Source organism: Ruditapes philippinarum, unplaced genomic scaffold (genome assembly GCF_026571515.1).
Source record: "Ruditapes philippinarum isolate M1 unplaced genomic scaffold, ASM2657151v2 ctg3397_1_1_1_1, whole genome shotgun sequence".
NCBI classification, from domain to species: domain Eukaryota; kingdom Metazoa; phylum Mollusca; class Bivalvia; order Venerida; family Veneridae; genus Ruditapes; species Ruditapes philippinarum.
The window spans coordinates 110,439-124,213 of NW_026861694.1; positions in this window are offsets into that span (position 1 = coordinate 110,439).

The following is a 13,775-nucleotide window of genomic DNA, read 5'->3' on the forward strand; positions in this document are numbered from 1 at the left end:
TATGAGCGATTAAACAATAAACACATTAAAAGCAAGCCGGGAACCTACATTCTTATTTACCCCAATTTAAACACAGACATCGACATATACCAAACTACAGATGTTTTATGATGTTTATACAATGATAATGGGTTGAACATAAGGTATATAAAACAATAGTGGTATGTGTTGAGTGATAAGTTTATTTTTCCTACTTCCACTACTAATTTTCTTCAATTTGAATTGTAAAGGAGGTTTGGCTGATACGTGTAAGACTTGACCTGAAGGTCTAAATTAATATCACTTAAAAACATTCTGTTTATTGCCGAATTGTGTACTTCAGCATACTTCGCTTTGTTTTTTCACTGAGTTAAACGTGGTTATATATATAGGACAGCAAGGAATGTTTTTCATTCAAAAAGGTTCTCAGGCTCTTATGCCAATATTTATATATTCTTTTAAATATAACATTCATTGAGTTTAAACTTTGAATTATATTTTAAAAATAAAATGAAGCGAAAATGACTTATCGGATGACCTAATAATTTATATTCAATTGTTGCATATGTCAGTTTAACTCAGTGAAAAAACAAAGCGGAGTATGCTGAAGTACACAATGTTTTTAAGTGATATCAATCCAATTCAATAAATGCATAAATTATAATTTAGACCTTCAGGTCAAGTCTTAAACGTATCAGTCAAACCTCCTTTACAATTCAAATTAAAGAAATTAGTGAATGTGATGCAATAAGAAATAAAACACAATCGATTAACTTTATATTAATATTTGTAAAATCTCCTTCAATTTGCTTTGAATGCTTTGACTGTCTTAAAAAGTTGTTTTCATATTTTTTGATATCTTATGAATTGTCCCTGATTTCCTCGTCTGCTTCGAAAACGATCGATTGAGCAAAACAATATTTCAACAATTTTGTTTATGCACCAAATTAACGATGTGCTTTTTAAGTTTATACTTGTATTTTTATTTGAATCGCTTAATATGGTAATTATTAGGTCATCTGTTTAGTCATTTTCGCTTTATTTTCATTTTAAAATATAACTCAAAGTTTCAACTCCATGAATTATGTATTTAAAAGAATATATACACATTTGCATAAGAGCCTCAGAACCTCTTTGAAAGAAAAACGTTCCTTGCTGTCCAGTATAACCTCCGTTGCATGTTTAACGACGTTTAACTCAGTGAAAAAAAACGAAGCGAAGTATGCTGAAGTACACAATTCGGCAACAAACAGAATGTTTTTAAGTGATATCAATCCAATTCAATAAATGCATAAATTATAATTTAGACCTTCAGGTCAAGTCTTACACGTATCAGCCAAACCTCCTTTACAATTCAAATTGAAGACATTAGTGAATGTGATGCAATAAGAATAGAACACAATTGAGATATGAAACCTGCAAAAAACATTTCATTAAACTTTTGAGCTGTACGGAACAAATAACAGAACCTTAAAATCTACTTAATCTGCTATGCCAATACTTTGTTGTTTCTCGAAATTAGAATCTTAAATTGTGTTCGAAAAAATTAGATTGAAAGGATATTGAAAGTACACAAAGTCGTCTGATAAATTGAGACTATTTTAATAAGAAAATGATGAAGGATCGATCAGTTAACTTTCAATTTGGTAAATCAATCACTAGGTTTTTATTTGTAAAAAGTTGAACCTAGTTTTTGTAAGACGATCTGATAATTAAGACATATGCAAATGAGAATGAATATTTTACAAACACCTTGCAATCTAAAAAAAGTAAGTTAAACTCAACAACAATTTATTGACTTTTATTACATGCTTTTCGGTGGTTTATAGAAATATATCAGTGATATAAAACTGGTAATTTCACTGTTTGAAACAGTGAAATTACCACTTTGATAATTTCACTGTTTCGAATATAAGCCCCTTACGTTGTTGCAGTGAAATACCAGCGTGCACAGTACTGGGTACCAACTTAATGACGTGACGTCGTAAATGACGTCACGTTGTATTATCATTTGGCGCGCTTTTCATTCAGTATTAGGTTAAATGTGTTTTTAAAACGTTCTTTGCAGGTAATAAAAATAAAATTTGTTTAGTTTAGTGTAAGATCGAAATAAATTTCACCTTGTGAACACCAAAAGTTCATATTTCACTCGTGGCTGGGCCACTCGTGAAATATACCTTTTGGTGCTCACTCGGTGAAATATATTCCGATCTTACACTGATTTAAATAAATATCCTCTATTTATTTATAACTTTAAAATTCTTATTTTTATTTAAGGCCGATTATGCCTCAAAACTGCGTTTATTTTTATTGTTTGAAAGCTTTTATATTTGGTGTACTTTTATAGATTCTAAAATGTTACTCATTGGTTAATTACCTGAGTAATGTTTCCGATTTGTAGTTGCTTTTTGGCATTCAGTACAATTATAATAATGATTTACTATTTTGTGTGAAAGGCAAAATACTTTTTTGTTACACTTTGCTAATTTTATGACAAATTATTTCACATTTAGAACTACTTACTTCAGATAACAATATTAAACATGCTCTAAAACCGTTATCAAAATGTAATAAAATTAATGCTTACCCTTTCTAAAGAAGTGAAAATGTTTTTGCTTCTAAGACATATTGTGCATTTCATAACTTAAAAAGATGGTTACTGTCCCGAAACTTGTGACCGTCCTTATGCAATTAAATATGAAGAGCCGATACTTTATGAAAACTGCAATCATTGCTTCAGAAGGGAATGAAATTTTAAGCAAAATGAGTTGAAACCATGTTTAGAATTATTTCCAAATATGATACAAACTAAACGGTTTAGGGGATTCGTAAAGTTTCGAAGAAATCTTTAAAAAAAGTTGCTGCTTCAGAAGTATTTGTATAGCGCTACAATCATATGATTACAAGCGCACAACAAAAAAGAAGCTTTCCAAAAACATGGATGAGGACCAATTATTATTATGAAAAGAAAGATGAAAGGCATCGTCCTTTAAAGAAACGTTTGGTTCCGAAAGTGATCAACCTTTACACTGCCATCCTGTCCAACCATGCAGATTTACCAGGCTCTATACCTACCACGCGAAACTTGTATGTTTTGTATTTCAAATTAAAATCCAAATAAATGTGTAATGGGCAGTTCAAAACTTAAAACAGCATAATTCAAAAATTCAATAGCTCATCAGGTTTATGGTTAAGTTATAAACGTCAACATCTGAAGCATCGAAGTGATTATTTCTGTTGTCGGTCTGTAGTTTGAAAAACATTTCAATTGACTGATCCTACTCTGACCTTTTACTTGAATAATAATATATTAACATGTGCTCTGTTGTTAACAAAAATGTTGTGGTGAAATTCTAAACGTTATCAATTAAAATCAAACAGGCAAGGGACTTATGTAAGATAGGACTGTATCTCAAGATTTTTCTTTCAATGCCTTGCAAAAGCGATGTATTAAAGAAACACGTCTTTTGTATTTTGTTTTGTAGATATAGCAACTCAATTAAAAAATGACTAATAAACTTATTATATTGCAGACAGGTTTACTACTTTGTTGTTATAAAGCTCTATGTCAATGGTTCATAAACTATCTGTTACCTGTGTGAAGACATGCCATGAACAAGTTAAGAGTTATAATTATCATAAAACATTATAACGAGTTTTTTGTAGTAAAAATAAAATGATATATAAATTTAATTTTAAGTTTTTTATTTTTTATTTTGACGCATTGTAAATACTTTCTTTATATATAGGCTTTTGAAGAAAAACATACAAAACATTTAAATCATTTACATCTATATCTGATCTGAATCTGTTAAAAGTACTATAATGAAAATAACAGAAACTTGATTAGATTGTTGGAATTGGCAAAAAGATGCGCAAACCTATAAACTTTTGATTATAATAATAAAAGAATACTCATTTGGATAAAATATTGGGAAATCTAGTTAAAACAATATCTTATTTCAATCAAACGTATATACACAATGAATACACACTAAAAAAGATAACACGATTCACTAGAAAGCTAAAAGCTTTTTAAGTACCACTTTTCTTAAGTATTGGAAGATTTGCAAATCTGGCACTGAAATGTTCCAACATGATTCCATGATGTTTAAGCTGATCTACTTCAATAAAAAAACAAACAAGAGTCAAAGAAAGACTGTTTAAAGATGACATATATTGTAGCAAAAGAAAAATAGGAGACAGCTGCTTTAGAACTACGATTGCTCTTGCAACGGGAATTGATCGCAATAAAACTTGTTTTATACAATATCGTTGAGCTATTTTGGTCTAAAACATTATTTAACTATCTCAAAAATATGGAATATTTCTGTCATTTATGATAGAAGAATAATTTGCAAATTAATATCTTCGGAATTTCCGATGTGTTAACAATTATAGAATATTTCTAGACGATATGAGTGTGTGTGCAGAATTGTAGTCATATTGAAAGATATCTTTTGAAATTGATTTGCATAAAAACGGACATTTTGCATAGCAATTCTGGTTAAACTGTATTTTTTCATCTTATTCTTTACCCTTTTACGAATGCCTTAGTCATCTACGTTGCATGTTGTTTACTGAAAAAAAAACAACATTTGTAACTGTGCTAAAATATACAATATATTAGTCTATGGACAAAAATATGACAATTGTCATGTAAAGACATTTGAGACAAATTGTGTACATATAGTATTAGGAAGAAAAAAAAGCAAACACACAGAGAAGGCATTTGTGAATGGATCTGAATGAATCTTTTTAATCATAAGGTAATACAACTTTTTGAAATTAACAATTTGTCAAATTATAATCTGCAAGTACGGCAATAGCATATTGTTTTCATCAGGACTACATGTACACTTTTCCAATCTGTAGTTATAACGTACAGAAGTGTCTGAAGTTAAACGACGAAAATAATGTCTCCTTATAAATGTTCAGCAAATAGAAAAGACCTTATTTTCGGAGTTTTCATCATCAGATATCATTTATTTACCTTGATGCAATAACTTATTTGGCAACATTTTCTTATCTTTCTGCTTCGTTGACCTTGATATGTAAATTCTAGTTGTAGACACAGATATTCTAGCAAAGGGCTTTACTAGCCATTTGTTCGAGAATAATGTTGTCTCCTAACAGAAGAGTTTAATCAATCAAACAACTTCTGTAGGATATCAAAAAGAATATCTCATCACCATTATCAACCTTTATCTAATTAGATATATCTGATTCAGAGATTTGTTTACTAGGGGTATAAGTATTCCAGTTACTGAAAAGGGAATAACAAATAAAAGTTTCAGGAGAGAGTTTCATATAAGCTTTAAGCTTTCTATTCTATCCTGGATGCATCTTATATACTGTTTTTTTTTTGTAAATATGGAAGAAGAAATAGAAATAGATATTATTACAAAAACACGTTGAAAACACTAAAACGTATGATAGTAATTATAAAATAAATCTACTCGAACATGAAATACTTTTTACTTGGAATTTGATATGTTCAAGATGATACTGAATTAAAAATAATCAAGATCTTAGTATTTTGTTAGGTACACATGAGTTATCAAAACATAACGATAATGTTTCTCTTTTGGCAGTGCGATTTGTTCTGAAACATTTTTATGAAATGAATCATTATGGTAATAGTTTACAAGGTACATCAACAACAAATTTAATTTACCACGACGACCACGACGACGACGACAACAACAACAACAAAAACAACAATAATTGCAGTCGAAACGTACATTTTGATTTGACCTTAATAATGAAAAGCAAACTTAAATGGTATAAAGCTATATCTTAAGAAATATATTTATAAAATCTATCAACTGTTGTACTATAGAATGAATCTGTTATTAAACAGTCATGAACGTGTATGTAAAACGAACAAAGTGTTCCGGAAGAAAATATAATGTTGCTATTTTAAGTAGTGTTTTAACCATTTAACAATGTTTTCGTGCACGTGCAATGCAATATACTACAATGATGTCTTCTTATTCATACAAGCATTTTGGAATTCTTTATTAAAATTCAAACAATAATTTTTGCACCAGATACATGTATATATATCTTTATAAACTTTCAAATGTAAATCTACAAGAATTATAGTGTCACCGCTTTTCATGTTAGAAATACGGGTAAACACAATTGTAAATGTGTGCATATAATATGAAATCAGACTGTAAGTTAATCATGAAAAGTGTCTTGCATTTTAAATTCTACATTTTATGTGTGTGTATTTGTATATAAATCTGCTATACTTGATAATATATTAAATAACAAAATTACTTGTTGTTATTTAAAAGACCAACATGTTCCAAAGTACCGTAAAAATATATTCTCAACGTTGTTAAACATACACTTCAAAACAATAAACACATATGAAGTATGCCTGGAACTTCCTAATTTCGTACTCTCTCAACAAAGAAATCGACATGTTTCATAACAACAAAAGCTCATCTAAGTTGTTTATCGTGTAATATACAATCTTAATGGGAAGTCAGTAATGGACGGACGTGAAAACAATTGCGGTTTCATCTCATTTTCTTGTATACGAATAACAACTGTGTAAACAGCATCTTTGACAAAAAAAAATGTTGTAAGTTGTAGGAATGTAGTGTTCAAATGCAGTTAATATGGAATATAACTAACCATACATATTAACCTATAGCGATCCAAAAATAAGTATGTATATAGTATTTTCGCATTATTGCACACGTGAAATTTTCTTAAATGAACATTGAATAAAGTTTATACACATTTAAAACATTTATAACATATAACATGTTTTTGCGTAATGTTTTTGATTTTTTTATAGTTCCCACACAAAAGCTTTATTTTTCAGATGACAGGTTCGAGCTGCGAGTCATGTCGTTCAAAAAGTTTGAAAATAGATAATTTAGGTATATTAATACTATAGTGTTATGTATCGTCCGGCTCACTCCTCACAGAAGCTGCAAAATAATACGTTACTATACTAAACAGGGAAAGTAACGGCAATTGGGACTTTTAAAAGATGACCGAATCACATCATTAAGATACAGACTGTTAAGCAAACGCCGAGAGGCAGTTAGAGATAATACATAACGTGTTTTTACTTGAATCCGTATGTTAGGCATAACACATGCCTTAACTATTGGAAAAGCATCCGCGATACGTTTTCGTTTACATCCAATTATTACAATTTATTGTCCTATTTTGCTAGTTTGTGAGGTTAATTTTGTTAGTATCTACAAAAGAAATTAGATTAAAAAACAAAACCATGCAGTTTACTTACAGACACTGCAATTGGGAGAAAAATAAGTTTGACAAACTGGAAAACATCATCCATTAACCTGAATAAAGTCAATAACAAGATGCTCATTTGTCGTTTGCTGATAAAAACGTATATTTGTAAGAAATTTCGATATCAAAGACAATTACCCTAGCAATAAACCTTTAAAGAAGAATAAATATCTAGAGATTGCATGAAAATTAAAACTTTAAATTTATACAGCAGAGAAAATAAAGTTTGAAAATTGAAACATCCATTAATGAATAAAGTGAATAAAAGATGCTCTTTACTTTACACTAAAACGTATTGTATTAAAGAAATTCGAATTAAGCATTAACCCAAAACTGCGACTTGGAAACAATTAAGGAATATTCTTTGAAACGCAAAAGTTGATAAATTTTGAGTTGCTTCATTAAAGTAAATTTACAGAGGAAAATAAAATAGTTTAATTTAACTTCGTAAAAATAGAAATGATTTGATTGATTCTTTATGAAAGTTGAACCTTACCAAAAAGCATATCATTTAAGAATTAGAAAACAATAATTGATCACATATTAATTTTTTCCCCATCTAATATTAGAAAATTTAGATGATAATACACTTTTATTGTTATCGAAACTATGAACGTTGTAAAGCAACCTGATGATAATAGAAACAATAGCTTAATCATTCATAGATTTTATTAAGTATTAACCTTTAAAAATATATATATTTATATAAAAAAACAAAAAACGCATCAAACAAGAAACCAAAACAAGCAACCAAAACATAACGGAAACAACAATAACAACACTAACGACAATAACAACAACAGCAACAAAAAGAAATTTGAGGGGAATACAATTTAGACTTACATACAAAGGAGGTTGACAGGCATGCATATAGAGAAATACCAAAGATTTAGTCGTTACGAAGTAACAGCATATTTGATTGTCTGAAAGAAAAGCAGGTTGTATCAAAATATAATACAAGATATTTGTTAAGGAATAATGTTGTCTCAACAAAGAGACATTTAATCAATCATATACGTTTTATGGGATACTGTTGAGCTATTTTGGTCTACAAATTCTTTTCAATTACTTAAGACATAATCCCTGATGCTTCTATGAATCTATGTTAGAAGATTATTTGATTTGTTAAACCCGAAGTTAACACAGAAATACACAATATATTACATTGAACATCAATATAATAATCGTTTTGTATAAAACAGAAATGTTGAATTGTTTTCAGTCTAAAATGTACTGCCATGTTTGATACAATTGAATGGTATAACTATTTTTCTTACAAAATATTTTAACAGATTTGTAACGTGATTGCACAATATTCTTGCATAATAACTGCGGTGGCAAATATATATTAAAGGAGAGGAAAACATGTATTACTGAAGAGATTCTTTTGTTGCACGTTTTTTAATAGTCATGGTTCAGGGCGCTACGTTAAAACCTGCTTCATGCAATGACTGTCCGTATCACAACAAAACTATCAAATGACATTTCAATGGTAAGTAGAAAACATTGCACAAAGTATTGGTTACACTTTACGAAAAACAGATAATAAAACGCCGAATTACGGAAAACTTAAAAAAAATATACTCAAAGTTAAATTTGTACGATTCTTAGCCCCAATTTGAGTAAAAAGTGTTGAAAAGTTTTTTTTTCATATTTGAGTCATTTTGCACAACCTTAAAATAAATGTTACCTCTCTTAAACAACACCTCTAAGAAACAACAACAATCTTTGTCTACCGAAAGAAGGGTTTGCTCTGCAGAGATTTTACTTTTCATAAGGAAGTTTGAAACATTGATATAATGAACAATTATGACATTGATTTAATGAATAATTATGACCAAATGAATATATCAAACAGTGTAAAATACAGTAATGTTTCTATTGCAGCTGTTGTTATTTTCAACAAAGGTCTTTTTGCCTGACAAAACCAGTTTTTGTTGTATGATGATAAAAACTGCCATTTACCAGAACTATGTACCTGTAAAAATTTTGGAGCGAACAATAAACACATTAAAAGCAAACCGGGAACTTACATACCAATCTACCCCAATTTCAACACAGACATTGACATATACAAAACTACAGATGTTTTATGGTGTTTATACAATGATAATAGGTTGAACATGAGGTATATAAAACAAAAGTTGTATATGTTGATTGAAAAGTTTATTTTGTCTACTTCCATAAAGTAATATTTGTTAAATATCTTTCAATATTGGCTCTTGTAATGGCTCTTGTTATAATGATTAAGGTTAAAATTTCACTGATTAATGATTTGGATGTCTTAAATCTCTTGCTTTCATTTGATTTCCTCTGCTGTCGGTTACCTCGCCACTGCTTCGAGAATGATCAATTGAAGAGAACAATCTTTCAACAATTTTGATAATGCGCCAAACTACATAAACTAACGTTATTTTCTAAGTTAATACTTGTATTATTATTTGAAACGCTGAATATGGTAACATAACGAAAGTATAATGGAGAACATAACTAGGCAATAAACATAATTTTTTGAAGTGATATTAAACCATTTCAATTAATGCACCGCACGTTAGCGGGCATTACATAATTGGGTATAGAATGTACAAATCTTAATTGAGACCATCAGGAGTATTTAACGTAACAGCCAAACCTTTTTAAAATTCAAATTGCAGAAATTAGTTAAATTGATACATTAAGAAATTAAACACAAATGCTTTTTAAAACTTTAGAGTGAATATATTTATGCATAAAGTTTTACAAACGTTTTGGTCAGTAAATATTATCAGTTGTTTTACAGTTAAATTTATTTGAGTTGTATTTATTGTGATCATTTTTATTAACTTGAAGCATTTTAGTTGAGGAAATAATTGCATTAAGTAGCTGATGTAATGTGTGACTGCTAGAATGTAGAATGATTTGAGAATATTGTCTTTAGTGATACTGTCACGGCGAATAATGCCGCTTTCAGAATTTGAATGTGTAAATCTGAGCTCTACAGAGCGGACGCGCATCCCTGAGACGTTGGGTAAAAGTTTTGATTGCTGGTGTTAAAAAAGTGTTGCCATGATAGCGTCTCAATATAAGGACGATAATCCCTATCAACAAGCTATAAGATAAATGCTTATGTTTAATGTACCCGTGCAATAGCTGATTGTTTACAAGAAACGGTGACTCAATAGCTTATATGCGCATTTGATTTGCAGGTAGTTTGTTTGCTCTCTGCATTGTAAGCACGTCTATGTAACCTTTATAAACCTTTTATTAAAGGTTGAGCTGTTCGTTAACAATTAACTGAACCTTAGAATTATTTACATTCATTTCCAATAGTTTATTGTTTCTCGAAATTAGAATTTTAAATTGTGTTAGAAAAAAATGAAAGGAAATTGAAAGAACACAAAATCGTCTGAGGGATTGAGTCTCTTTCTTATATAAAGAAAACAAAAAAAATATCGATCATTTCATTTTTAGATTGGAAAAATTAAAAACCAGGTTTTCATTTGCCAAAAGTGAACCTGGTTTTTTAAGTCCGTGCAATAATTAAGATGTATGCGCATGAAAATGAATATTTTCAATGGTGTGGTCCTTCTGTCGTTGACGAAGACCTTGTCATCTAATAAGAATAGTTTAAATTTAAGAAAAAAATAAGCCATTTGTTGAATTTTAATTTTATGTATTAATTAACACTTTAACTTGCACTTTCCAGTATCGTCCATGAACAGGCTCAATCAAACCGAGCCTGCAACATTTTACAATTTTGCCGTGTTGGGCTTTCTTTAGGGATTCTGTTTTTCTGTATTTTAAAGTTCTTATTTACGTTAAAGGCCCAATGTGCCTCATAATTGCGTTTATTTCTCGAAAGTTTTAATTATTTGTTGTACTTATACAGATTCCAAAATGTTACCATTAATTAATTTGCAAATTACCTGAATAAACTTTATCGTCTGTTGCTTAGATACAATCATAGTGATTTAGTTTTTTGTAATTAAGCAAAAAACGTCTTTGTTTACATTTTATTACTTTGATGGTAATTTATTTTTACATGAACAGCTACTTCTTTTAGGCAGCAAATATTCGCATGCTCTAAAACTTAAAGAGTTATCTATGTAATAAACTTAATCTTTACCCTGAAGAAGTGAAAATTCAAATTATGCGTTTCTGAGGCATAATGTGCCTTAAATAAGTTTTTTCATTTGACAAAGAAAGTTAATGTGCTGAAACTTGTGAGCGTCCTTGTGCAGCAACTTTTTTGAAAATCGCATTCATTGCTTCAGAAAGTAAATGAAATTTTTAGCATAATGAGTTCAAACCATGTAAAGAATTCTTTCTAAAATATATAATAAACTAAGAGGTTAAGAGGATTCGTAAAGTTTTCTTATGATCCGCTTTTAATATATCTTTAAGGAAGATGCTCGCTACAAATTATCTTATGGTGTACAATATGAGTACATGATTGCAAGAGCGCAACAAGAAAAAATCTTTACTATTGTTTTTTTAAGAAAATGGGTAAGAAACAATGGACAGAATGAGAAAAATTATTATCCCATAAACATCAACATCAGATGCATCGAAGTACCTCTTTCTGTTGTTGGACTTTAGTTTGAAAATAAATTCAAATGATTGATCTTTACTCTGAACTTTTCTTTGAATGATAATAGACTTAATCACTATCATTGACATGTTAACAAATAAGTTGTTGTGAATTCTTATCATAATCAGTTTATCAGATAATTATAATTAGATAGGTAAGGGATCGATGCAAGCTAGGTCTGTACCTCAAAATTGTTATTTTAATGCATTGCAAAACAGCTGCGTATTAAAGAAATACGAGCTTAATTTTGTAGGTAAAGCCATGACAATAAATCATTCACTAAACTAATAAACTAATTATATTGCAGGAAAGTTTATCCCTTTGTTGTTATAAAGCTCTATGCCAATGGTTAATACAATTATCTGTTACCTGTGTGAAGACATCCCATGAACAAGTTATACGTTGTTATTATAATAATATAATGCGTTGTTTGTAGCAAAATAATATGAAATATAACTCTTTTATTTATTATATACTTATAAATCAAATATTGATAAGATTAAATGCGTATATTCATGTTCTGCTAAATTCAGCCATTTTACACAATTTAAGTTACAGTCTTTCAAACTGTGATGTCAAAATAGAGAAAATGTTTATATTATAAACAGACAATTCCTTTTTTCAATTCTATAAATAAAGGATATTATTTTCATCTTGTGCTATGAAATTTATCATATTTCATAGGACGCTACCGCAACACACGAACTATTTATTTTCGTACCACTCGATGAAAATATATCCTATATTGATAGAAAAATTCCTTAAAGCTCCTCTATTTATTGTTTACTATTGACGTGTGACAATATGTTGGCTTTTGAAGTAAAACCTACAAAACATGCAAATCATTTACATCTATGATATATTAAAAGAACAGTATATAAATAACACATGAGTTTGTGGGTAACAGTAAAAATATCATCCCGAGGAAAATACTGTTACCCGAGGCGTAGCCGAGGGTAACAGTATTTTTACGAGGGATGATATTTTTACTGTTACTCACAAACCCATGTGTTATTTATTTTATTACCCCGAACAAAAATACTGTGATGATCTGAAATTGTCAACTAAATCTTACTGTAACAAAAATAAACCAAGAGTAACAATAACTAAACTGTCCTTACCTTATAAGTTTTAAGTGTACTTTAGGCCTACTTGAGAAGTTTTCTTTTTCTTTTATTCTTTAAGCAAGTGATGATATCTACAAATCATAAACATACAATAAGCTAGGTTTTATTTAGAAAACAAAACACTAACCCATTTACACGGTTATGATCTGTGAAATCTTATCCTTCTGTTCCCAGAATATTCTTAGCATGTTTTTTGACAAAATAACAATGATATCCTATGTCTGTCCACCGTAACGTTTCACTGATTAAAATTGTTAAATAATCCTTTGTTGCATGCTTAAATCGTCTGCATGTTCCAGTTTGACAAATAATTATTTACATTGCAATTACTTCCGTTGAAAACGGATGTTCACTTTTTGACTATTCAACAAAAAGATATTTTATACGCGAAAAGCACACCAGGGTGCGAACAACTAAATTTTGTGAGTGTCATAGTTACTGCAGAGAAGAAATTGATGTCCTATCGGGGTTTAACGTCGAAAATAAGATGAATCGAACAAAAAAAGGCGGCCATATTATGTCATTTTATTTAGAAAATAGACCACGTGAACACATTTTTTTTACTGTTAAAAAATACTGTTACATATGTAATAGTACAAAATTCTTAGTCACGTGGTACACTTGCATTAACAGTAAAAATAACACCCAGAGGCCTATGGGAAATTAGCATTACGAAAAAAGTGAGGGGTAATAATAAAAAAAAAACAGAAACTTGATGAGGCAAAGAAGCCATTTGTTTTAATTGTTAAAAGCATGAGCAAACTTAAACACTTTTGATTTATATCATAAAAGAATACTCATTTTGATAAAATATT